This window comes from Dipodomys spectabilis, unplaced genomic scaffold, assembly GCF_019054845.1.
Source record: "Dipodomys spectabilis isolate Male_0828 unplaced genomic scaffold, ASM1905484v1 ptg000311l, whole genome shotgun sequence".
NCBI classification, from domain to species: Eukaryota; Metazoa; Chordata; class Mammalia; order Rodentia; family Heteromyidae; genus Dipodomys; species Dipodomys spectabilis.
The window spans coordinates 621,530-645,201 of NW_024870988.1; the positions used below are offsets into that span (position 1 = coordinate 621,530).

The 23,672-nt window shown below is 37.7% G+C and overlaps 1 pseudogene; it reads left to right on the forward strand.

Moving 5' to 3' along the window:
- The first annotated feature begins 23,248 nt into the window (after window positions 1-23,248).
- LOC122127772 lies at window positions 23,249-23,363 on the forward strand (annotated as a pseudogene).
- Window positions 23,364-23,672: the final 309 nt, after the last annotated feature.

A 23,672-nucleotide genomic window follows, 5' to 3' on the forward strand; every position in this document is an offset into this window, starting at 1 on the left:
CTTTCAAACTAGCTTAGCTGTGCCATCGAGGCTTTCCATGGAATTACAAACATGTTTTATTCTTGAACAATCAAGCTTCCTGTAGCCTGTTTCACTCCTATTTTGCTCCCTGATGCCCAGAAAACCCTCCTTTGAACACATATTCGGTATTTTCAGGTGAGTAAGATGAATGACTTCCTTAGAAGAAAATATGAATTTGAGAATTGAAATTGAGAAGGGAAATCAAACTCTCCCACCTTGTTTTTAAATTAATGATCAAATAAAAATGATATGTGCTTACATGCTGAGAGTAAGCAACTATTTTGGGGGGGTGGGGAGGTCCGGTCGTGGGGCTGGAACTCTGGGCCTAGGCGTTGTCTCTTAGCTCTTCACCTCAAGGCTAGTGCTCTCCCACTTGAGCCACAGTGCCACTTCCGGCTTTTTTCTTTTTTGCTTATGTGGTGCTGAGGAATCGAACCCAGGGCCTCAGGCATGCAAGGCAAGCGCTCTACCACTGAGCCTCCTTCCCAGCCCGAGTAAGCAACTTTTGCAGCCTGTGCTAATGAATTTAATCTTGATGCTGATGTGAAATGTCTGCCATGTGTCCTGAACCTAAATTCCTTATATTCTGAGAACACCACTTCTTCAGAAATTCTGATTTGTGCTGTGAATATTTACTTCCTGTAAAATGTAGTTGCTTGGATATTTTGATTTTGTGAAGGCTGGGTGAATTTGATGTTCTTTCAGTTAAATTGTAAGCATGTAAAAATGAATTGAACCTGATTAAATGAAGCTCTTTCTGTCCATTTTCTGTGGTACAGATTTTTCTGATTTAGGAAATCTATATTTTAAGTCATTCTGGATGCCTAACTAGGTCTGTGAATGTGGATGAGTCAATAAGAAATGCAGAATTCGCCACATTGATTTTGGAGCAAAGACTCACAGCTGGTAACTGGGCAATGATTCAGAAGACAGCTGAGGTTGAAGCTATGAACCCTCCTGCCTGTGTTCAGCTCCCAATCTCTTCTAAAACGCCCTCACTTCCCATGCGTTGGTTTCTTTTTCTTTCCAAAAGGTTTCTGGAAATTCATCTTATTCTGGCCTCTTAGTATACCAACATGAGGTGAGTGAAAGCAAGCAAGGGAGATGTGTCAGAGGGATTTTTTTCCGAGTCAGTTGTGGGGCCTGAACTCTGGGCCTGTCCACTGTCCCTCAGCTCTTCAGCTCAAGGCTAACACTTTACCACTTGAGCCACAGCGCCACTTCTGGCTTTTTCTACTTATGTGGTGCTGAGGAATTGAACCTAGGGCTTCATGCATGTAAAACAATCACTTTACCACTGACCAACCTTCCCAACCCCAGCAGAACGATTTTATCTCAGGATACATCACACTTAGGAGCTTCTGGCTGAAAAATATCCCAGAAAGACAAAAGTGAGGAAACACCTAAAAGAAAATGTAATATAAGAAGCTGCAATGCTTAACCCTATAAACAATTTCTTGGATAAGGAGACTCAGGAACTGGTGTCACCTGAGGAGAAGGTGGTAGAAGAGAAAATATTCAGAAGAATGAGTAGGGGTGTGAGGGAGTGGAGAGAAAGAGGCCTAGATTACCTAGAACTCGGACCTGAGTGTGAGCTTAATTTTACTGTGGGAAACCAACCACAATGACACAATAGTTTACAACTTTGATTACTCTCTCACATGCTACCAAGCCTTTTCCAGGTCCACTGCCACTCAGCATGGTGTCCATTCTGGGATTCACTGACTGCTGGGGGTGCCCAGGGGAAGAAAAGAGTGGAAACCACAGGACTAAAGCTCAGTAAGGACACATCATCATTTCTCACATGTCATTTTCAAAGTAAGTTATTTAACAAAGCCTGGTATCAATGGGGATGGGAATACATATTGTGAGCATTATAATAATATCTATTATTATTGTCATAATAATCTAACATGTATTATTTTCACCAAAGGGAAATGGATGGCATTTCTGCTTTTTCATGAGTATGGGACAGGGCATTCTGTAGAATGTTCTTCAATTGGGGGCTCTCTGAATCTTTTCTCCTAAGATTGTGTCTATGAGGTTTCAAGGAGGAGAATTACAGTGCAAAAGTATGTTCTCAAGCTGGGCACTGGGGCTCACACCTATATTCTGAGCCTGAGATCTGAGCATTATGATTCAAAGTCAGCCTGGGCAGGAAAATCCATGAGACTCATCTAAAATTAACCAAAAAGTGCCAGAATTGGAGCTGTGGCTCAAATGTTAGAGCACTAGATTTGATGGAGTGTGGGTGAGGGAAAGCTCTGGGACAGAATCTTGGCCCTGAGTTCAAACCCAGGATTGAGGGATGGAAGGGAAATATACTCTCAGTGCATGAAATCAAGGGTGTATGTCAACATCATTATTGATGATAACTTTGGGGTAGAGTTGATCAGTTTTATTCAGGAAATGATTTGCTCCACTCTTCACTGTTCTGTATTCTTTAAAAAAAAACAACTATGTGCAATCTATACCTAAGAAGTGTGGATTGCACTGATGCATTTGTTACACTTTTTTCTACTTAAGAAATTATACATAAGTAGTGTAAAAGGGTGTTTTTATTTTTTATTTTTTTATTTTGAGGAGTTTTAATTTAATATGTCATTTTGTGAGTACATCTTGGTCAATGTCACCAATTTGATCATTCTTCTCTATCTCTCCCAACCCACCCCCTCAATTTACCTGGTTACACTCTCACACAGTTACGTTATGACTAGATTAGCCTACTGCACCAGTTTTGTAAAGAATTTTCTTCATTGTACAGGCTAGGATGATGAAGATGAGGACTACAATCACAAGACAGCATAGCTATTAGTTAGCATCAAGATTATTTGACTTACAAAATCTTCACCAAACGAAAAACCAACATGGCCAGGAAAACTAGAAGCATCTGTATTTGTGTGTGTGCTAGTTCTGGGGACTGTGTGCTGTCCCTGAGCTGCTTTGCTACCACTTGAGCCACAGTAACACTTCCAGCTTTTTGGTAGTTAATTAGAGGTAAGAATCTCATGGACTTTCTATCCTGGGCTCGCTTTGAACCACAATCTTCAGATCTCAGTCTCCTGAGTAGCTAGGATTGCTGGTGTGAGCCACTGGCAGCTAGCAAAACATCTATTAGTTGTCCCACTTAAACATATGGAGCAGTAGGTCGAATGATACTGGTGAAATGCAAATAATGATTCCTCTATTTGTTCCTCTCTGGTGTTATGACTAGTGTGATACTGCTCACTCTGGTTTATATAACTGTGCAATCATTGTTCCATTTTGTTTAGTAAAGAGTTTTCAGGACAAGAGAACTGTAAGGGGAAAATATAGGATGAAAATTTTATCTATACTTTTTGTGGCCTGGCAATATCTTCTCAGAATGTTTGCAAGAGGAAATAAGACTCCATATTGACTGAATCAAGTAAAAGACACACATGTGCCCCAGAAGCAGTGCCACAGAAAGACAAAGGGGAAAACTCATCTAGGCTCAGAGCAAAGCAACAGGATAGGTTGTTCAGGTGCATGAAAATTTGTGAAGATTGTCTTTCTTACCATGGAGAGATCATTCAATGCTGGCATTTACAATATGTTCCAGGACTCATATCTGTTTAGGTCTGTTTCCTCTGAAGCATCTTTGATAATGACAGAAAGGAAAATGTAACAATGGCACCTGGTTATGTCTTCTGAAGGAGATTTCAGCTCTCTCCTAAAACAAGTTAGGATTGTAATGAATGACTTTTATTTCCTTAGATAATCCATATTTCATTGCTTGTTTCTATTAAGGTTATCAAATGAATAACTTTAAATTTGTAAGATATTATTATAACAAATATGGAATTATGATTTTTATGTTAATAAAAGGCACCCAGTTTCCATTTAGATAGAAAATATTTGGCTGGATTCCAACTAAAGTTTTACATATCAGCCTCCTGAGTACCTAGGATTGTAGGCATCAGTCACCTCTCCTGGCTGAGACAAATATTTTTGGTAAGGAAAATCACTATGCTATGGAACATGAGGCATGAAAAATGTAGTCTAAAAAGGAATATTTTGAAAGCATTAACAAACTGAATTTATCACAAACTTGCCAGCTTCTGTGAGGAGAAAAATGAGAAAGAAGTTCCAGAGGCATAGAATTGGTGACTAAAGAGAAGTTATTGAATATCTCTTTGTTAGCAGAGCTACTGAAGATTTCTTTTTAGAAAAATTCAGCTTGATGTAGTGGTCCATGCTTATAATTCTAACTACTTATGAACTAGACACTGGAAGTTATAGAAGGTTTGCTGTTGGTATGGTAAAAATAGAATACTGGTACCTCAATATCTAAATCAAACTGGTGCCATATATTGATAAGAGAGACAGAAGTAGGATGATTACAGTTTGAGGCAGAAGTGGACCTTTGTTTATATGTGGATGGTAATTCAGTCATGGAGGCAGGCCTTCATGAATGAGATTTAAATAAAACCAAATAGATTTTACTTCTGATAGTTAATACAGTAAATTACGCAGAAAAAAAATCCTGACTATGCTGGCATTGCAATCTTGGATCTCCAGGCTGCAGAATGTAGAAATAAATTTGTTGTTTAAAACCAATTCAGTCACGGGTAATTTGTCATCGTAGGTCTAAAGGGCTAACAGTAAGCCATCTGAAATGGATTGTTTGTAGGTTTTTTGTTTTTGTATTTTTTTTGTGGGTCATGGGGCCTGAACTCTGCACCTGTGCACTGTCCCTCAGCTCTAAAACTGTAGACTAGCACTCTACCACTTGAGCTTCAGCCCCACTTCCAGCTTTTTCTGCGGAGGAATGGAACCGAGGAATCGAACCAAAGGCCTCATGCATGCAAGGCAAGCACTCTACTACTGAGCTACTTTCCTAGCCCCAGTTTCTCTATTTAATTTTTCCATCTTTCCAGAGGCTAAGGCTCCATAGAGAAAAGTTTTAAAACTGCCCCATTGTCCAACTCTGTCTTCATAAATTTTGGAGTGTAAGGAATGACATCAAATAACTGAGAGACCTAAGACAGGACACTTCATCGTCTTCTGCCTTGCTCATCAGCACCTGGTGCACATTCACACTATGTAATCAAGTCAACTAATGGTAGTTATAATAAATTTAAAAATATATAGCCAGAAAACACTTTATGAACACTGTTGCCCTGTAATCTCATTGGCTCCCATGTCCAAAATAGGAAACAGAGGCTTAAAAAGAGGTAGGTAATTTACCAAAGGTTGCAAAGCTGGTATATTGGTACATTTAAACTCAGACTAATCTAGATCCATACTTAGGCTAACATACCATGTGCATTTATTTCTCTGCAGAAATAAAGGCTCACAGACCTTGCTTCAAGTTCTAGACTCATATGTGCTACCATAATATCTCTATCCTGGGTGCTTTACTGGTGCCCCTAAGTCATATCAGCTGTAGTTCATACATCTGTACCCACGCATATAAAAATTGCTGAGACTTGGGCAACTGTACTTTTAAAATCACCCATGCAGTAATAATGTGTAATTAACAGTATGAAATCCAGGGCTAGAGAATAAAACTTTTATGATGGTGTCAGGCACACCTTGCAAGTCTTTCTTGGTCTCTTTCTTCCCTTCCTTTTTAGTGCTGGAGATTGAGCCCAGGGCCCTGTGCATATTAAGGAAGTACCATAATACCAAGCAATATGGTCATTTCAATCTCTCCAATTTCACTCTCCAATTCACTGCTACCTTGTTCCTGATACATTACGTTCCTTGATCATAATATTTGGAGATTACTGAACTTCATAAGATTTTCTTCATTTTACAAAATATTTGTTTTCTCCCTTCCTATGTATCATGATAAGTAGCAATAATGATTTTCTTGAACTCCCCAGGCAGAGTTCATGGCTCATCATCAGGTTCTATTTTATCATGTATATCATTATATTATTACATTTATAATGACAACTCACTTAATTAATTGTCTCTCTTCTTCAGTCTATTGGTAGACCCATGTCCAATCCTAGCTTTTATATAAACAAGAATAGAATTTTTCTTGTCTTATTTTCCTCTTTTTATCATGGTGCAAATTTTCCTGATCTTGTAGAACTGTTTTTATCCATGAATATTTTTTCAGGAAATTTCTGCATATTGTGCATAATACAATTAAGAGATTTCCAGCCAAAGAAAACAACTCAGAATTCTAGAGGTTAATGACTGTACTCTGGGTTCTTGTGTGCTTGGCACTGGATTTGGCATCTCGGTGTTACAGCAATAAATAACTATGTATATTGAAAGCGGCTTTCTTTTTGGTTTCCCCTTTTGAGCCATATGAAGTATTTAAGGTGCATAGCAAGTTAACCATGGAAGTAAGAGCTGGTAATCTTTTTAAAAATATTTTTATTGTAAAGAAACTGTATAGAGGGTTACAGGGTTACAGTTTCAGTACAGTAATGAGTACATTTCCTGTTAAGCATTGTTACCCCCTCCTTTGTTTTCCCCCTACATTCCATTCCCTCCTTACTTCCCCAACTCCTCCTTCCCCCTACCCTGAAGTTGTGAAGTTCATTTTCAACATAGTGTATTGTACTTTTCATTGTTACAATTGGTCAACCTGTATCCTTGTTTCAGCATTTTGTTGTTTCCCTTCCCCTTCCCAAATAAGAAAAATGTATATACATGATGTAGAGAACTGGAATCAAATACAATGACAACAGAGGATATGTGAGCTGGTAATCTTTAACCTTGAAATACCAAAACAAAAATAAACAATGAATGAAAAAATTTGTTCATAAGGGAACCCTCAGCATTCCGATTAATACTCTGATTCTTCCATTAAAATGAAATATTTTTAGAATCAAGTTCTGATCCAGACTAAAATGCTAATACCCGTGGAAATGATGACATTGAGTTTGTATTAGTTAAATATGCTTTCCTATTAATGAAATACCATGGAAAATGTTTTTACAAAAACTGGATGATAGCAAGAGGGATTTTCGACAAAAGCATTGTAGTGGGTAAGGTGTGAAAAGTTACAAAACTGGAACTGCATGCTGGGAAAAAGAATAACTTTATGGGGAGGAGTAACATACTGTTTTAGATGAGCCAAGTTAATATGGATCATTATGTAAGAAGAAATTTTGTATTTGGTTCTTTCTAACAACTAGCAGATACTTACCTATTTATAAAAATAAATACTAGAATTAAAAATCCAAAAGAACTTTAATGATGCATTTAATATTTTGGAGACAACAAAGATTTTCAGTGATAGGGAGAGTTTAATTAATTATGGAATTTATAAGCACTGGACTCCCATGTAATCATTATAAGTGATGTTCTTAGAACAGTATGAAATTTCTAAGGATAGGAAATATATGAATGATATAATGCAATGAAAAGTCAACTTATAACGTAGGCTCACACCTGTAATCTTACCTACTCACAAGGATGAGATTTGAGTATCATGGTTCAAAGCCAGCCCCCAGAAGAAAATCCATTTCACCACCAAAATGACAGAAATGGGCCTGTGGCTAGCGCTGAGGGAAAAAAAAAGCAGAGAACAATGTGTGGTCCCTGGATTCAAGCTCCAGTTCGGGCAATAAACAAATGAATAATCAAACAAATATATGACCCCAAATTGTAGGAAAATATACGTATGTATATATGCATGTCAGAAGGGTCTAACCGTGTTGTTCTAGTGTTTACATTGTGGAGTTCCAGGTTGGGAACATCACAAACATTTAATTAAAGGAAATCAAATGTTAATTATGTTGGAAATGACTTGTACAACTGGGGAGGGATTGAGAGAGTGAAGGAAAGAGGAAGAAAAATGAGGGAGAGGGTAACAAGTTAGATAAGAAATGTTATCACTACCTTACTTATGTAACTGTAACCCCTCGGTACATCACCTTGACGATAATATTAAAATAAAAAATAAAAACAAAACAAAAGCTTTTATTTATATCATTATATTTAAAAGTATACGTTAAAAAAGTTATAGGCATGTTTTAAATTTCTAATGCATTGCCCCACTCTACTGGAGTATACTGGAATATGTGGAGAATTACTTACACATGAGTTCATGAGTGAGGACCCAAATAAGAATTCCACAAAGAAATGTCAACATGTACCAAAGGGTCCTATGCATAATACCTCCCTTCTACTGCAAATCACACAACCTCCAAAATCCATATAATTTAATCATTTAAAGACAAATGATGAACCAACGTATCCATTTGTAGAAATACATACTTGCTACAAGGATGGAAAAGGGACTGAGACCCAAAGTGAATGATGCACAATTTTAAGGAAGATTCCTAGATAAAGGAATGTGTCCCACACACTTCCAACTGTAAATCTGGGAAAGTCAATCATCTTTGTCATACTAATAAAAACCACAATAAAGCTAACTGTGGGATTCAAAAAGATTGCATGAGAACAAGTGTTCATTGTGACAGCACAGGAACTTCAGTGCAAATTACTATGTTTCTATTTCCTTGTCTTATTCCCACCTCATTCTTCAATTCTGAAGGTGAGATTCTGGGGAGCCAGTTCCCTTTGGTCCAGTAATTAATGAAAGTGAACAGGTGATTGGAGATACAATTTCCTCACATAGTTCTTGGATTCTCATTTTTTATTAAGCTTACGGAGAAATAATGGGATTGCAAAACACAAGAAAGTTTTAACTTTTCCACTAATTTCTAAAATGCCTGCTGTAAGAACAACAAAATTAATGAAAGAAACAACTCAGAGACCATATAAAGGTATTTGTGGTGTATTGATACCAACAGAAATTGAAATGTCACATATAAATACCAATTTACATTTACAAAGCAAAAACCCTAATTCTTCACTGAGCTAATGTGATAATTACACATTTTTATTTTCCAACAAAATCACCATTGAGAATACCACAGTCAATTTCAATCACGGAAGCAAAGCTACAAAGAACTGCTAAAATTTTTACCTTTTCTTTCCTGGAGTTAAGAGGGTTGATTCTGCTGACATTGACTGTTTGATCCTCTTCCTCCTCACAAATAAGTGTGCCTATGTAGAACAATTTATACCTATATCTTAACTTCATGTTTGTCTATCTTTCTGGTTGGATCTTCAGTCTGCTTACCACCTACGGAACATATATAGCTTATGAACATGGACCATGCCTTAACAAGCTAAAACATGGTCTAAAACAGTTCTAACAGAAACATATGTGATAATGGAAATATTCTATATATGCATTGTCTAACAGACTAGCCACTGGCTATATGTAGCTAATAAATCTCAAATGTGAATAGTGTCTGAAAAATTAATTCTTCCAATTTCAGTTAAATGAATTTTTAAATAATAAGATTCATCTACTCACTGTTAACTGAACATCTCAGTTTCCAAATAAGGAAGCTGAAGTGCTCACAAAGGTGATGATAAAATATAATCCAAGTGAAGAAGTTTCCATTAGCTACTAACTGAATGCCTTTGAATATTCTGAGCTTTTCTTTCTTATAGAATTCAGCCATCACTCACCTAGATTGATAGCTGGGAGGAAAGGGGTGGGAGATAAACACAAGCTACTTGGGATACTGAGAATTGCTACTTGAAGATGAGGGTTATGCATGAAACTTTTCTATATTTAGTAGACAGCAAAGTGTGTGGAATCCTGAAGGTAGAAAAATAATGATTGTATTTCAATCAAACAGGTGCTCTGTTTATCAAAATGGGAGATAAGTCAGGCAGGTGAATTCTATAAATATACAAACAATATAGAGAAAAATTGCTACATTCTATTCCATGATAGGCCCTGGCATAAACTTTGGCACTCTGTACATACTCTGTAAATATTCACACACTAAAAAACAGAAATGTAATCCTTTATTACTGTTAAAATACATAGAATATCTTCATAATATATATTTGTGGGCCTATTTTTTTCCCTTAATTTCTTTCACACCTACATTAAGAAATGGCTCTAAGATAAAAGATTCTAGATGTGTTAAATTTGAATTTCATCTATTTCTTTTGTTGAATTGTATTCTAGATAGGATTGAGGGCTTAGGGCTAGTAAAATAATAAGTATTCTCAGCAAATTGTCATGCCTCATTTTTAAGGGGAGCTATGTGTTTATTAGGAGAAATATGTATTGGTCTTGGTAGCTAGGAACATTCAAGAAACAAAAGAAAAAGAACAATTCCACGGCAGTCTCAAGTGTTTGCATATCTTCAAGTGAACACTAGCTGCTCTATATTCCATAGTATATTTGCAAGCTTTTTCTAAGATACTGTCATCCTCCAGGGTAAAGTTCAGGCATGCCTATTGCTCACTATAAAGATCGCAGTTGCTCAAACTCAGAACCCATTGTTTGTATAGGCTTCACATGGCTATATTTACTTCACTCAGTGGCACTGAGGGATGGGAGCGACACTTGAAATATATAAATATTCACATACACACATATCTCACTGGCTATCACTATTACTGTAAAAATTAGGTGCTTTTTGTCTCTGACCCAAGAGCATCATAAATCATCTAACATCCATAAAGTGTGACAAGTTCATTATTAACTTGCAAATAGGTTAAATCTCTAGCTTCACACAATTATAAATACTCATATGAAGAAAAATACATACCTAGAGTTTTGGTGTGCTTCTATATTACGAAGGTCTCAAATTTCATCTTATTTGCCAGGAGGATGCAAAAATGCTTGATAGGAAATGTACTCATTACCTTGTCATGTAACTATAACCCCTTTGTACAGTATTCTTACAATCAAAAATGTACAAAAAGAAAAAAAAGAAATTGCAAGTCACGTATTTCCATTAAAACTAACTAAATTTAAGTCCTGTAACTTTCTACAGGTTTTTAAGGACCAAATAAATTGTGGGTATGTCCCAAGGCCTTTATGAATAGCTCAGAGAGAGAGATCCAAAAGTGGCAGTAGATAGGTGACCAGAGCATAATTATGTATCTTTACTTCACTGTTACCATAGCAGGAGTGCAAATCAATATGATGGTTCGTAGTTACAGGACTGGAAGACATACTGGAAACTGACATCAATGAAGGGTCATTCATTGTAGGAAAACATAAATCAGGATGCACCAAAGGTTGCAATCAACAGTGTACAAAAAAGCAACACAGAATTGAATATAAAGTTATTGCAAGTATATATTTGATAAGAGGTTCACATCAAAAATGTATAAAAACATCATTGCAACGACACACAACCTGATTTTACAATGTGCAAAGAACTCAGATGTTTCTCCAGAGAAGACAGTGTTAACAAGCCCACGAAGAAGGTGTTTAACATCACTAATCACCATGAAAGTGTAAGTCAAAATAATGAAGAAAATTACCACTTCATATGAATTAGGTAGGATAACTACAAAAAAATAAAGTAACAATATTGACAAAAGTGTGGTAAAATTGGAACCGTTCTATAGGAAACAGAATGGCATCTTTTCAAACAATTAAAGACAGGATTATTCATACCTGTAATCCTAACCACTCAGGACAGGAGTCTGAAATCCAAGGATTACGGTTCATAGCCAGCCTGGGCAGAAAACTGGAAGTGGATCTGTGTTTTAAAGTGGTAGAACTCTAGCCTTGAGGAAAAGTTCAGGGACAGTGACTTGGCCCTGAGTTCAAGCCCCATGACAAAAAAATTAAAAAAAAAAGAAAAAAAGAGAGTTTTCATGTGATCCAGTGACTCCATTTCTGGCCATATAATCTAAACATCTAAAAGCAAGGTCTGGAAAAGATCTTGTACTCATATTCATTTTGTACAATACTCAAAACATGGAGGCAATCTAGTGGCCATCAACAAATGAATAGCTAAAGCAAATGCGGTTTATACATACAGTGGTATATTATTTCAACTTTAAAAAGAATTATGGGGCTGGGAAGGTGGCTCAGTGGTTGAGCGCTTGCCTTGCATGCATGAGGCTCTGGGTTCAATTCCTCAGCACCACATAAGAAAAAAGGAAAAAGCCGGAAGTGGCACTGTGGCTCAAGTGGTAGTTTGCTGGCCTTGAGGTGAAGAGCTGAGGGACAGTGCCCAGGCCCAGAGTTCAGGCCCCACGACCGAACCCCCCCCCAAAAAAATATTATGTTGTGACATATACTATATTATGGATGAATCTTTAGAAAACTGCTAAGTGAAAAAAGCCAGTCATAAAAAGACCAAATATTACATGATTCTACTTATATCAGTAGTTACATTGAACAGTATAATTGATAGAGACAGAAAGCAAAATTATACTTGATGTGTACCTTGAAGCAGAGGAGAGTGGAAAATTGTTTTAATGAATAAAGAATTTGAAACTTGGAGAATGTAAAGAGTATGGACATTGAGATTGTACAATATTGTAAATGTACTTATTACTACTATGTTATATTCTTAAAATGATTAATAAAACCTGGGAGAGAATTCTGAAGGGGTTAAACATAATCATGGTACATTGTATGCTATGTGGATATATCAAAATGAAAAATCCACTTATTTAAGTAAGTAATGCTACTGAGTTGAAAAAAGACAATAAATTTTAAGTTAAGTGTGCAAGTTTAAGTCAGAGGTCTTTGCTTCTTCAAAACAGCAATTTAGACATCGAATTTCTCTGTCAACATAGTGTTGATGGGACATCACAATGTACAGTGCCCTGTGAGTAAGAAGTGGTTATGTGCCACTCAGAGGGAGTTAAACCACTTCATCTGGGTAGTTACGGATAAGAAGTAATGGTTGGAACTGGCTCCAACATGGTGGGAATGAATGATGCAGCAAAAAATACACAACCTTTTCCTACGAAGCTTTAGGTGCTAACACATATCTTTTTCTGACTATGGTCTGGGGAGTGTCTTTCTACTTCCCATCCAATCAAAAGTGTTTTCTGTGCTTGTGCTCTGAGATGGGGCATCCAATAAGGAAAAATTCCCTACTCATGCTCGGAGACTAGGAAACCAATTATGAGACACTATGTCCCTCTTTTCGCTAGGGAGTCTGCTTCACTGCTCTGTTTTTGCTTTGAAGAAGAGACTGTTGCACTGCTCTCTTTTCGCTTTGAAGAAAAACTGCTTTAAAACTGTTCTGCTCTCTAATTCTTTAAAGAAAACAAACAAACAAACCCGAGACATAGACAAAACTGTTATTCTGAAGATGTTGCGTGGAGGGAAGCCTTGAGCTTCATCTTTGAGACTAGATTTAGAATTTGATAACTTAGGTGCTGTGGTTTCATATTAATCTGAACCAGGCTAATATCTGCATTTTCTCAATTCTTCTAACTAGAATCTCTAAAGTATTAGGAAAAAACCAAACAAACAAACAAATAAAAAACAGCAAGAACCTTATATTAGGCTAGCAAAGGCTCCAGAAATTCTCAGATTTCTAATTTTTTCTTGCATGAATCTAATAAATGAAAATTTAATGCAGCAAACTAGCATGTTTAAGGTGTTAAATTCTGTAGAATATGGTTTCTTTTCTTCCTCTTATTCTGAGATAGAAATTGATCTATTCTAAAGCCAGAGGATATGTTTTCTTCACAAGCTCAATTAGGTTCGCTGAATTTTGCTTTCTTAAAAATTGCTTAACTCCTGTAAGAGGGAATTGAAGACTGCAAGGCAGGAGGGATTGAGTGTGAGATGTGGGAAGTGTTCTCATACTCTGCATCTAGAGGGCTAGAAAATATGATGATCTGCTCATTGCCTCAAACAATTCAGAAAGTGGCTTGCATTTTCTAAAACCTAAATCTAAACTTTCACCTTCTCCTTCCCACCAAGAATTCCCCCTCAGGCTTCTTCTTACCATAATGTCTTGGCAGCTTAGAACTGCTTTGCCTCAGAAATGAGGCATCAGAAGTGTGCCCTGTGGTCAGCCAAGCAGCTGGTATCTGATTGATTCATCTATGGCTCTGAAAAAGCTGCAGCTCAATCTGTGCTCTGTGCTCAGGGTTCAGTAAGCGTGCTTAAGTCCATAGCTACGTGCTTCCAGAGAGCAGACTTTCCTCTTTCTATTAGCGGTACAAGACAGGTTCTTTATAATGAAGCAGCCATACATAGCTGTAGGTTTCATAACCACTTGCTGAGGCGAGTTTACCTAAGGGAACCAAGGCAATATGCAAATAAGGGGTTTTCACCTGGAAGCTCATAAGCCTCCATTCCAAAAAGGGAGTTGCACTAGCACAACTATGCTTATTGCAGCATTATTTACCATAGCTAAGATATGGAACCAACCCAGATGCCCCTCAGTAGATGAATGGATCAAGAAAATGTGGTATATATACACAATGGAATTCTATGCTTCCATTACAAAGAATGACATTTCCCCATTTGTTAGGAAATGGAAAGTCTTGGAAAAAATTTTATTAAGTGAAGTACCAAGCCCAAAGAAGCAAAGGTCCCATGGTTTCCCTTATTTGTTATATCTAGTATATGTATGAGTCAAGAAGGAAAGATCAAATAATGGTATGTTAGGAAAATGAACCCTTAGATAAGTATTTAAATGTTTTTTTTCTGTCATGCATTTGTTTCTAACTCATTTATAAGATTATTTCTTTATAGCTTTGTATGTCCCTCCCCCACAGTACAACCCCTGCTTTCACTATATTTGATGTCGGTATAATTTGTGGAGGAGATGGGGAAAAACAAGTCATTTAAGGATACAGGTGGACCCGATGCAAGTATAAGTACAAGTCGTCATGTCAAAAATGAACTTTACAACTTTGGTGCGGGAGGGGGGGGGCGGGATTGGGAGTGCGGGGGGAGGCTGGGAAGGGATGTGAAGGGTAAACAAAGGAGGAGGCTGCAATGCTTGATAAGAAATGTACTCATTATCTTGCCCATGTTATTGTAACCCCTCTGTACATTATGTTCACAAAAAATAAAAACTTAAATTAAAAAAAAAGGGAGCTGCTTATAATAAATTCTGTGTGGAAATGGACTGTGTAGGAGTTAGAATAATCTTTTTCTCTGAAAATGATGGATTGAGGCAAAGCATTGACTAAGCATAATCATCTTCCACAAAGCTATATAACTAAAGTATATCCTGTTACTAAAATCATTCTAGGGACTTTAGGAATAGTTTAACTCATAAAGCACAAGCTGAGTAAGAATTTTCTAACAATTTCTGGCCTGGTTGTCCTGGTTTAGTGGATTGCTCTGAAACTGTTAACCCCTTTCAAAATAACTAGCTGTGCTTCAAAAGAGCCAATACAGCAAGATTGTGAACACAATTTGTGATCAATACCCGAAGTAGTAACTCATTAGGGGTATAACTTGGGCAGACTTCCTACTCAGAGTGGTTGCTCCCTGTCAATAACATGCCCTTTAACAGGACTAAACTTTGCCATGCTAAGTTCCTTTCAACTTGGTGGTCTTTCTAGGGATATTGGGTTACAGTAGGGGAGTATTCCCAACAATGTGGGGACTAGTCCAGGATCCATGTTATGAAAGGGGGATGTAGGGAGACCCTCAGGAGGAGACACAACCTGACTTGTTGAGATAGCTCAAGGTTGGGTTATACACCATCGGTTGTGGTAAAGGAAGGAAAGTGTATCAGCAATTTCAGGAAAGGGCCCAAGGAAGCACCTCAATAAAAAGTAATCTAATGCATCAGCCATGAGAGGAAAAATTGGACTAGAGCATACTACCTGGTTGGTTGGGGATTTTTATGGGCTGAGTGTGTCTTAGGCACAAAGAGAACTTGAGTCTCAATGTGTGTTTTCATTCTCTGGCCCAAGAATAAAAATGTGGGAGCTGGAGGAATCTATTGTTGAGAAATCTCCAGTAACGGGAAAGTTAAATATGAGAAGGGTGCACAAGAAACTTACAATAGGGAGGATTAAGTGCACCAAAAACTGAAATCACAAGAGACCTGCTAAAATGGGGAATAAGAATTCTAGGCCTAAGGAACCCAAGAAAAATGATCTAAGGACCTGCTTCTGATAATCCATTGGGAGAATGTTGACAAAGGTCTGAGAACACTATTAAATAATGGATGGTTTTCATTATGGAGCTCCATAATGTGCACTTGTCCAAACAAAAACTTGTTATGAATATGTGCTTGCATGTGTGTGTTTTAAATCTTATATCCTGAAAGGGGAACTCAAAAAATTCCTACTCACTAAACTCCCTCAGCTGCCCACTTTGCCTCTGAAGCCTGGATTGATCCAGGCTTGATTGATCCTCTAGCTGATCCAAGGATGTATGGCATTGAATCTTAGTTTCAGAAGCAGACTCTCTGGGTAGACTTAAAATTCAAGTCAAAAACCAAGTGCCAGTGGCTTGCACATGCAATCGTAGCTACTCAGGATCTGAGAATTAGAGTTCAAAGCCAGCCCGGGCAGGAAAGTCCTTGAGACTCTTTTCTCCAATTAACCACCAGAAACTGGAAGTGGTACTGTGGCTCAAGTAGTAGGGCTTTTGCCTTGAGCTCTGGGCCTGGGTGCTGTCCCTGAGCCCTTCAGCTCAAGTCTTATGACGAAGAAAATAATGCTTGGGTGAAATGGGTTAAATATTCTGCCCACCATTACTGTTAAGATTCTATGGCACAGAAACCAGATAAACAAGTGGTCCACTTCCTACTATGATGAACCTCAGATCCCCAAGGGCATGGATGCATGATCTGTCAGTCAAACACGGCCTGGGGAAACTTGTAAGGCCCTGCTATTGCTGTTCACAAGAGTATGGATCTAAGACAAAAACCCTGTCTTCCCAAGCCAAATAAACCCCTTGCTTCTCTAGGTACGGGGAAGGATAATTGGCATTTCTGGGAAACTTATCAAGATGCAGTGAAATCCAAACCTTGAAGAGATGAGCAGTAATCACTAAATATAGCCATGGGAGATGTTTAATGGTATTGTGGAGGACCATTGTTGTAGACCTTCCTGGCCAACTAGAGTAGAACCTGTACTTTGGTTCAATTGGCCATCCCTTTCACCCTAGCATTTCATCCACCTGTCCATTCTCAAACATTTTATACTAGTTAGGAGAGACCCTTCCCTAGAGGGTCATTCGTATTTCCTAATTACTTAGGTGCTTTTCAGGATCACCCCCAACTAAGTTTCCAAAAAGTTCAAAGCCTGAAACCAGACAGCACCTTATGAATCAGTTTTATTCTTATGATTAGTATAAATAAAATATTTTTGGGGTTAGGAATATGGCTTTGTGGTAAATTGCTTGTCCAGCATGCATGAAGCCCTGGGTTTTATTCCTCAGAACCACATAATCAGAAAAGGCTGGAAGTGGCACTGTGGTTCAACTGGTAGAGTGCTAGCCTTGAGCAAAAGAAGCTCAGGGAGCACCAGGACTGGCAAAAATAAAATATAGAGTAGAATAAAATCAAAAGAGATTTGTTAATTATACTAAAATTTTTTTAACCCATAAACTAAATGCTCTAGTAGGATGGCATGGGAAAATTAGCTCTAGAAAGAAACATTACCTGACAAGGGAAGAGCTTCTGTGGTGATTGGAGACCAAAGCTGCACAAAGACCTTTTATTTATTTATTTTTTTGGGTCCAGTCATGGGGCCTAAACTCTGGACCTGGGCATTGTCCCCCAGCTCTTCAGCTCAAGGCTAGCACTCTACCACTTGAGCCACAGTGCCACTTCCCGCTTTTTCTTTTTTGCTTATGTGGTGTTGAGGAATTGAACCCGTGGTCTCAGGCATGCAAGGCAAGCACTCTACCACTGAACCACCTTCCCAGACCCTGCACAAAGACTTTACAAGGTTTGAACATTGGCAAGTGAGTTAACTAAAAACTCAGACGAAGAGGTGGGAAGGTGGTTTAGTGGTAGAGTGCTTGCCTTGCATGCATGAACACCTGGGTTCGATACCTCAGCAACATGTAAGCAGAAAAAGCACTGCGGCTCAAGTGGTACAGAGCTATCCTCGAGCTGAAGAGTTGAGGGACAGTGTCCAGACCCAGATTTCAGGCCTCACAACCGACAAACCCAAGAACAAAGAAAAGAAAAAAGAAAAAAATATGGGCACTGGTTGCTCACGTCTGTAATCCTAGCTACTCTGAAGGCTAAGATCTGAGAATGGTCATTCAAAGCTAGGCAAGGCCGGTAAATTCTGTGACACTCTTATCGCCAATAATCCACTGAGAAAGCTGGAAGTGGTGTTGTGGCTCAAGTGGTAGAGGACTAACCTTGAGCTGAAGAGCTGAGGGACAGCACCCAGGCAAAGAGTTCAGTTCCAAGACCTACCAAAAAAAAAAAAAAAAAAAAGGTAAGTTACAGCTAAAGGGTTTCCTACCAAGAGGGAGGAAGGGTTTCCTACCAAGAGGGAAGGAGTTTTGGGGGTTTCTATCTAAGAAGAATGCTAGTTTCCCTTCTAGTAGGCAGGGGCATTGCCTGCTAGTAAGGAGGGTGTTACTGATAAAATTGGTCAAAACATGATTCAGTTTCATAATGCCCAGATAAATGTCTAATGTTTGACTTGTGAAAACATCCTGCTTGGGGAACTCCAAACACTCTTAATGCCCTTAAAGTGACCATGCTTAATTCCAGGGCCTCAATGGGCCCTCTAGTTAATCTTATGATATGACTGCAAATTCAATCTTGGAGCAGACACTCTGTGTATGTCTTCCAATTTTGAGTCTACCCAGATTCAAATTGAGACTGAATAAGTTTGGTAAATACTGTGGTGATTCTGTCCACATATGGAGTACTGCTATGACTGTGTGGCAGGGAGGCCACACAAGAGGTCCTATTTGTGCTATCATGGAGCTCAGACCCCATGTGCATGAAATTCATGAGAGGTCAGCAAAATGTGATCCGAGACAACTTGGAACACCTTGTTGCTCTTCTCAGAAGCAAGAGTCTATTCCAAAAACCCCTGAAACTGATCAACTCCATTCTTTCCAGGTCAATTACCTGGCCAAAATTGGACATTTCTGAGAAACTTACCTGGATGTAGTGAAGGCCAACCCTTTGAGATGAGCAGGAAGTACAAATCGTAGCCAGGGGAAAAGTCTGGTGGTATTCCATGAGACCACTATTGGAGATGTTACTGGCCAACTGGAGTGGAATCTGTGCTTTGGTTACATTGGCCAATCCACCCCTGACCATTTTCAAACACCTTAAATTAAGGAGGGACTTCTTAGTTAGCGGGTCATTCAAAATTCATATTTGAAAATACAAACTCCATATTTACAAATTTCATATTTACTTAGGAGCTCCTGAAAATTTCCCAAAGAGCTTAAAGCTAGAAACCAGAAAAAGCAGCTTAAATTAGTTTTATTCTGTTGATCTCCACAATCTATGATCTCCATAATCGAATTATTCCAATATGTGCTTTTATTAATCAGCAGGATTTGTTTATTGGAAATGCCACCATGTAAAAGTAACTAGGAGCCACTGGTAGAATTGAATGGGAAAAATTTGGTCTAAATATAATACTTGACCAGATAAGATGGTGATAAGTGAAATGAACCCCAACATAGGGGCACAAGGGTTTTTTTTACATTTCTTGCTATTGTTTCTAACATATTTATAATGTTTCGTGTGATTTTTGTTTCTTTGTATTCTGTGTCCCCAAAAAACAGCATAATACCTGTTTCCAATGTTTTTGATGTTGGTGCCCTCCATCTTGTATACACACTTCTCTAGTTTGGAGAGGGAAAGGGAAAAAACAGAATACTTAATTAGGAATACAGTTTGACCCATTGTAACAATGAGATGCACAAGACACTGTTGAAAAACAAACTTTACAATTTAGGCGGGGTTCGGGGTAGTGTATAGGGTAGTTTTGGAGCTTGGAGATTAGGGATGGTAGGGGACATATAAAGGAGGAGGTAACAATGCTTGATAGGAAATGTATGCTTTACCTTGCTCATGTAACTAACCCCTCTGTACAGTACTTTTACAATAAATATATAAAAATGAAAGAATAAATATACTTCAAAGGTAATCTGTGTGGTGGTTGGAGGCCAATGGTACAGAAAGACTTACAAGGATTGAATATAGGAAACAAATTACCTAAAAACTGAGATGATACTGAGTATAATCCTAAATGCTCAGGTGGCTGAATTCTGAGGATCTGTTTGAAACCAACCCAGACAGGAAAGATGAGACTTTTATTTCCAATGAAGGTGCAAAAAAGATACTACTGGAGTTGTGGCTAAAGTGGTAGCCTTGAGTAAAACTGCTCTGGGACAATGCCCAGAGCATGAGATCAAACCCAAGACCAGCCCCCAGTCACTTATAAAAAAGGTTGTGTGTCTGTGTGTGGTGGCAGATCCCTTTACTAGTTTGATGATAGAGCAAGAATTTTAACAATGATTCATGGTCTCAATATTTACCTCTTTAGTAATTGTTTTCATAGTAATGTGTGCATGGGTGCTTTATCTCTTCTATAACAGGTTTTGTTCAGTGACTGACTGAAAATCTGCCTTAATCAAACCCTTTTTAAAATCAAAATATCTTATTGGATACTGCTGAATAGGAAAGTCAATTATTATTGTTTGGAAGAAAAGAAAGCAAAACCAGATGGGAGAATTGTAGAAGTTAAATCTTGAAGTGCTTGACTGATATAAGCACTGCCCTTGTAAAGGTAGTCAAAACCTTACCAATGCTATTTTAGAGAATGCTAGGGGCTAGAGACATGGCACTAGTAGTAGAACACCAGGTGGGTAAAAGTTGGTTATTTTTCATATGGCCAGGTGTTCGGATTTGGTTGATTATTAAAGCTTTTGACTGGTTTGAAAGGGGTCAAAAGTTTGAGCCATCATGAAAGATGATCCCAAAGCTCAAATTCATGGGAGCCAGTGGTGGGCTGCCTATCCACTGTGCTTATTCAACTTGGACATGTGACAGGATGTCTTCTGCCAGAGTAAACTTTGCCTTGCTGAGATGGTGTTTGTAGGATACCTTAATTGCTCCCGGTATTTCCAACACAGATCTTCTGTGCCATTCATGAGGGATTCTAGGAGCCCCTCATAGGAGACACATCCAGACGCCCTGTTGAGCCAACCTCCTGGATGGTCTAAACATGCCATCCTTGGTAGCTGATAATGGACCTAGGTATAAAATTAATCGGCAACATCAGGAAAGTCACAAACAGGCACCCTCAGAAGCAAGCAACCTCAGGCATTGGCCTTGGTAGAAAAAAATGAAACTCTGTATCCTGTTTTGGTACTTGTGTCTTTGTAGGGATGGTGTATGAGAGAAGTGTGTTAGATTCAGGCTCTTAAAATCTTTCTAAGAGTCTTGATCTGCAAATTCATTTGTCCAGATAGGCAGAGTGAAAAGTTGGAGATGGAGTCATCTCTGAGAAAAATCTCTAATAATGGAGTCGAGAAAAGGGAGGAACAAGAAACACAGTCTGAAGGGCAAAAGAATTCTAAACTTAGGAAGCCCAAGAAAATTGGAGTTAAAAAGCTTCCCTCAGACATTTTTAATATTGTCTTCTTTTAGGGAGAATGTGGGGAAAGATATGAAAATATGTGTTAAGGTTGATTTTTATTTTTGAGCTTAATTTTAATGTTCAGTTGGTAAACTATATCCTCTATATCCCTGTCTCTGTGTAAATACCCATAAACATGAAATATAAAGTGATTTTGATAAAAAATAAAAATGACTCAGAAGAAATGATAAATGTAAAAAAAATCTTCACAGGGATGGTTAGGTGGTTCAGTAGTAGAGCGCTTGCCTTGCATGCATGAAGCCCTGGGTTCGATTCCTCAGCACCACATAAGCAGGAAGTGGCACTGTGGGTCAAGTGGTAGAGAGTTAGCCTTGAGCTGAAGACCTGAGAGAGAGCGCCCAGGCCCAGAGTTCAGGCCCACTACCTGACCCCCCCCTCCCGAAAAAAAAAAAAAATCTTCACAGAAGCAAACTCTCAGAGATATTTCATGACTTTGACAAGGATAAAGTGGGTGAAGTTAGTATAAATATAAAGTATGACAATGCACAAAAACATAAAAAGATAATCATATATTTCATTATATAACCCAAAGCAGAAAACAAATGTTGTTTAGATGATTTTTTAAAACCCAGTCTCTCAGGTACTGGGAAGGTGGCTCAATGGTAGAGTGCCTGCATGCATGAGGCCTTGGGTTTGATTTCTCAGCAATATGAGGCCTTGGGTTTGATTTCTCAGCATCACATAAGCAGAAAAAGATGGAAGTGGTGCTGTGGCTCAAGTGTTATCACTAGCCTTGAGCTGAGGGACAGCACCCAGGCCCCAGAGTTTAAGCCCCGTGACCAACAAAATAAAAATAAAAAACAAAACAAAACACAGTCTCTTATTTTTGTTGCCTCAACTCTGTAATAACTCTGCTTCAGCCTAGGGCTAACATTTTAAGTGTGGACATTTATCAACACTCCTGAATCAGACTCTATTTGATCATTTTTAAAATACATATTTTGTTCTTAATTTTCATCTTTATAAACTCACATGCACCTATAAAAAATGGTATGGCCATCCCAATAACCTTCTCAAAGTACCTCCTAATGACAATTTACGAAAAGTTCTATTATATTACAACAAGGAAAAAATGCTACAAATAAAGAAAAGCAATAATTTAATATTAATGATTAATAAAATAAAAAACAAAACAATTACCAGTGTTTTCAGTATTTGAAGTGTACTACAAATTAGATTTTATTATTGTCATATTTCTTTACATTTAACACTGGCTAAGATTATGATGTTCAACAAGAATGTTATAGGCTATGAGTAGAGTTTAAATCACCCACTAAGATGACCATTTATAGTTCATCTCATAATTTGTATATGGCTTATATCATCATTTGTTCCTCACTAACATATAAAGTAAGGAAGGCCTACAGTTTTAGCAGAAACTGTGTAGTTAACATAGTCAGCTCTTTATTCTGCTCCTTTACACAAAGACTTTGCAACTTCTCATTAGTAAAGTTTCTATAAACTCTGAAATGTACATACTTAGCAGTATTTATCTGCTACCATAAATCTTAAATACTTTATAGAAAAGTATTATGACCTACCAAACAGTCCCAGTTTTGGCATATATAAGCAAATTCCCAAAATTAATATATTTAAAACATTAAAACTTTTAACAAACCTTAACACTTGCTGCAGTGTTCATTATGACAGGTCCCTTGTATAGAATAATTGAATTCCTCATCCTACACATCTCTTGCACAACAAATATCTGGAATTATTTTGTTTTTGACATGTCAATCTTGACTTTATTCTTAAATGTGTATTTATGTAAGAAGTACATGGTTCTAAAATTCTTTTAAACTTAGTTTTTGTTGAATTGTCTAGTTTAAGAAAATCAATTACAATTTATATATAAAAAATTTCTGTGCTCAATTCAGCATCACATATACTAAAACATTGGAATGATACAGAGAAGATTAGTATGGCCCCTCCACAAGGATGACAGGCAAATTCCTGAAGCATTCCATCCCCCAATTTGTTAAGAAATGGAAAGACTTGGAAAAAAAATTAAGTAGAGTAAGCCAAATCCAAAGAAACATAGGTCCCATGGTTTCTCTAATTTTCAATAACTAATATATGTCTGGGATAAGCAGAAAATGTCAAAAGTTATGTGTATATGACCAGATAAGGTTATGTTAATGGAAATGAACCCCAAGTTAGGGACACAAGTGGTTTTTTCTTGCTATTTTTTCTCACATACTTATAACCTACAGTGTGGATTTTTTTTTGTTTCTTTATATGTTCCTCCCCCATGCTATAACACCTATTTTCACTATATTTGAAGTTGG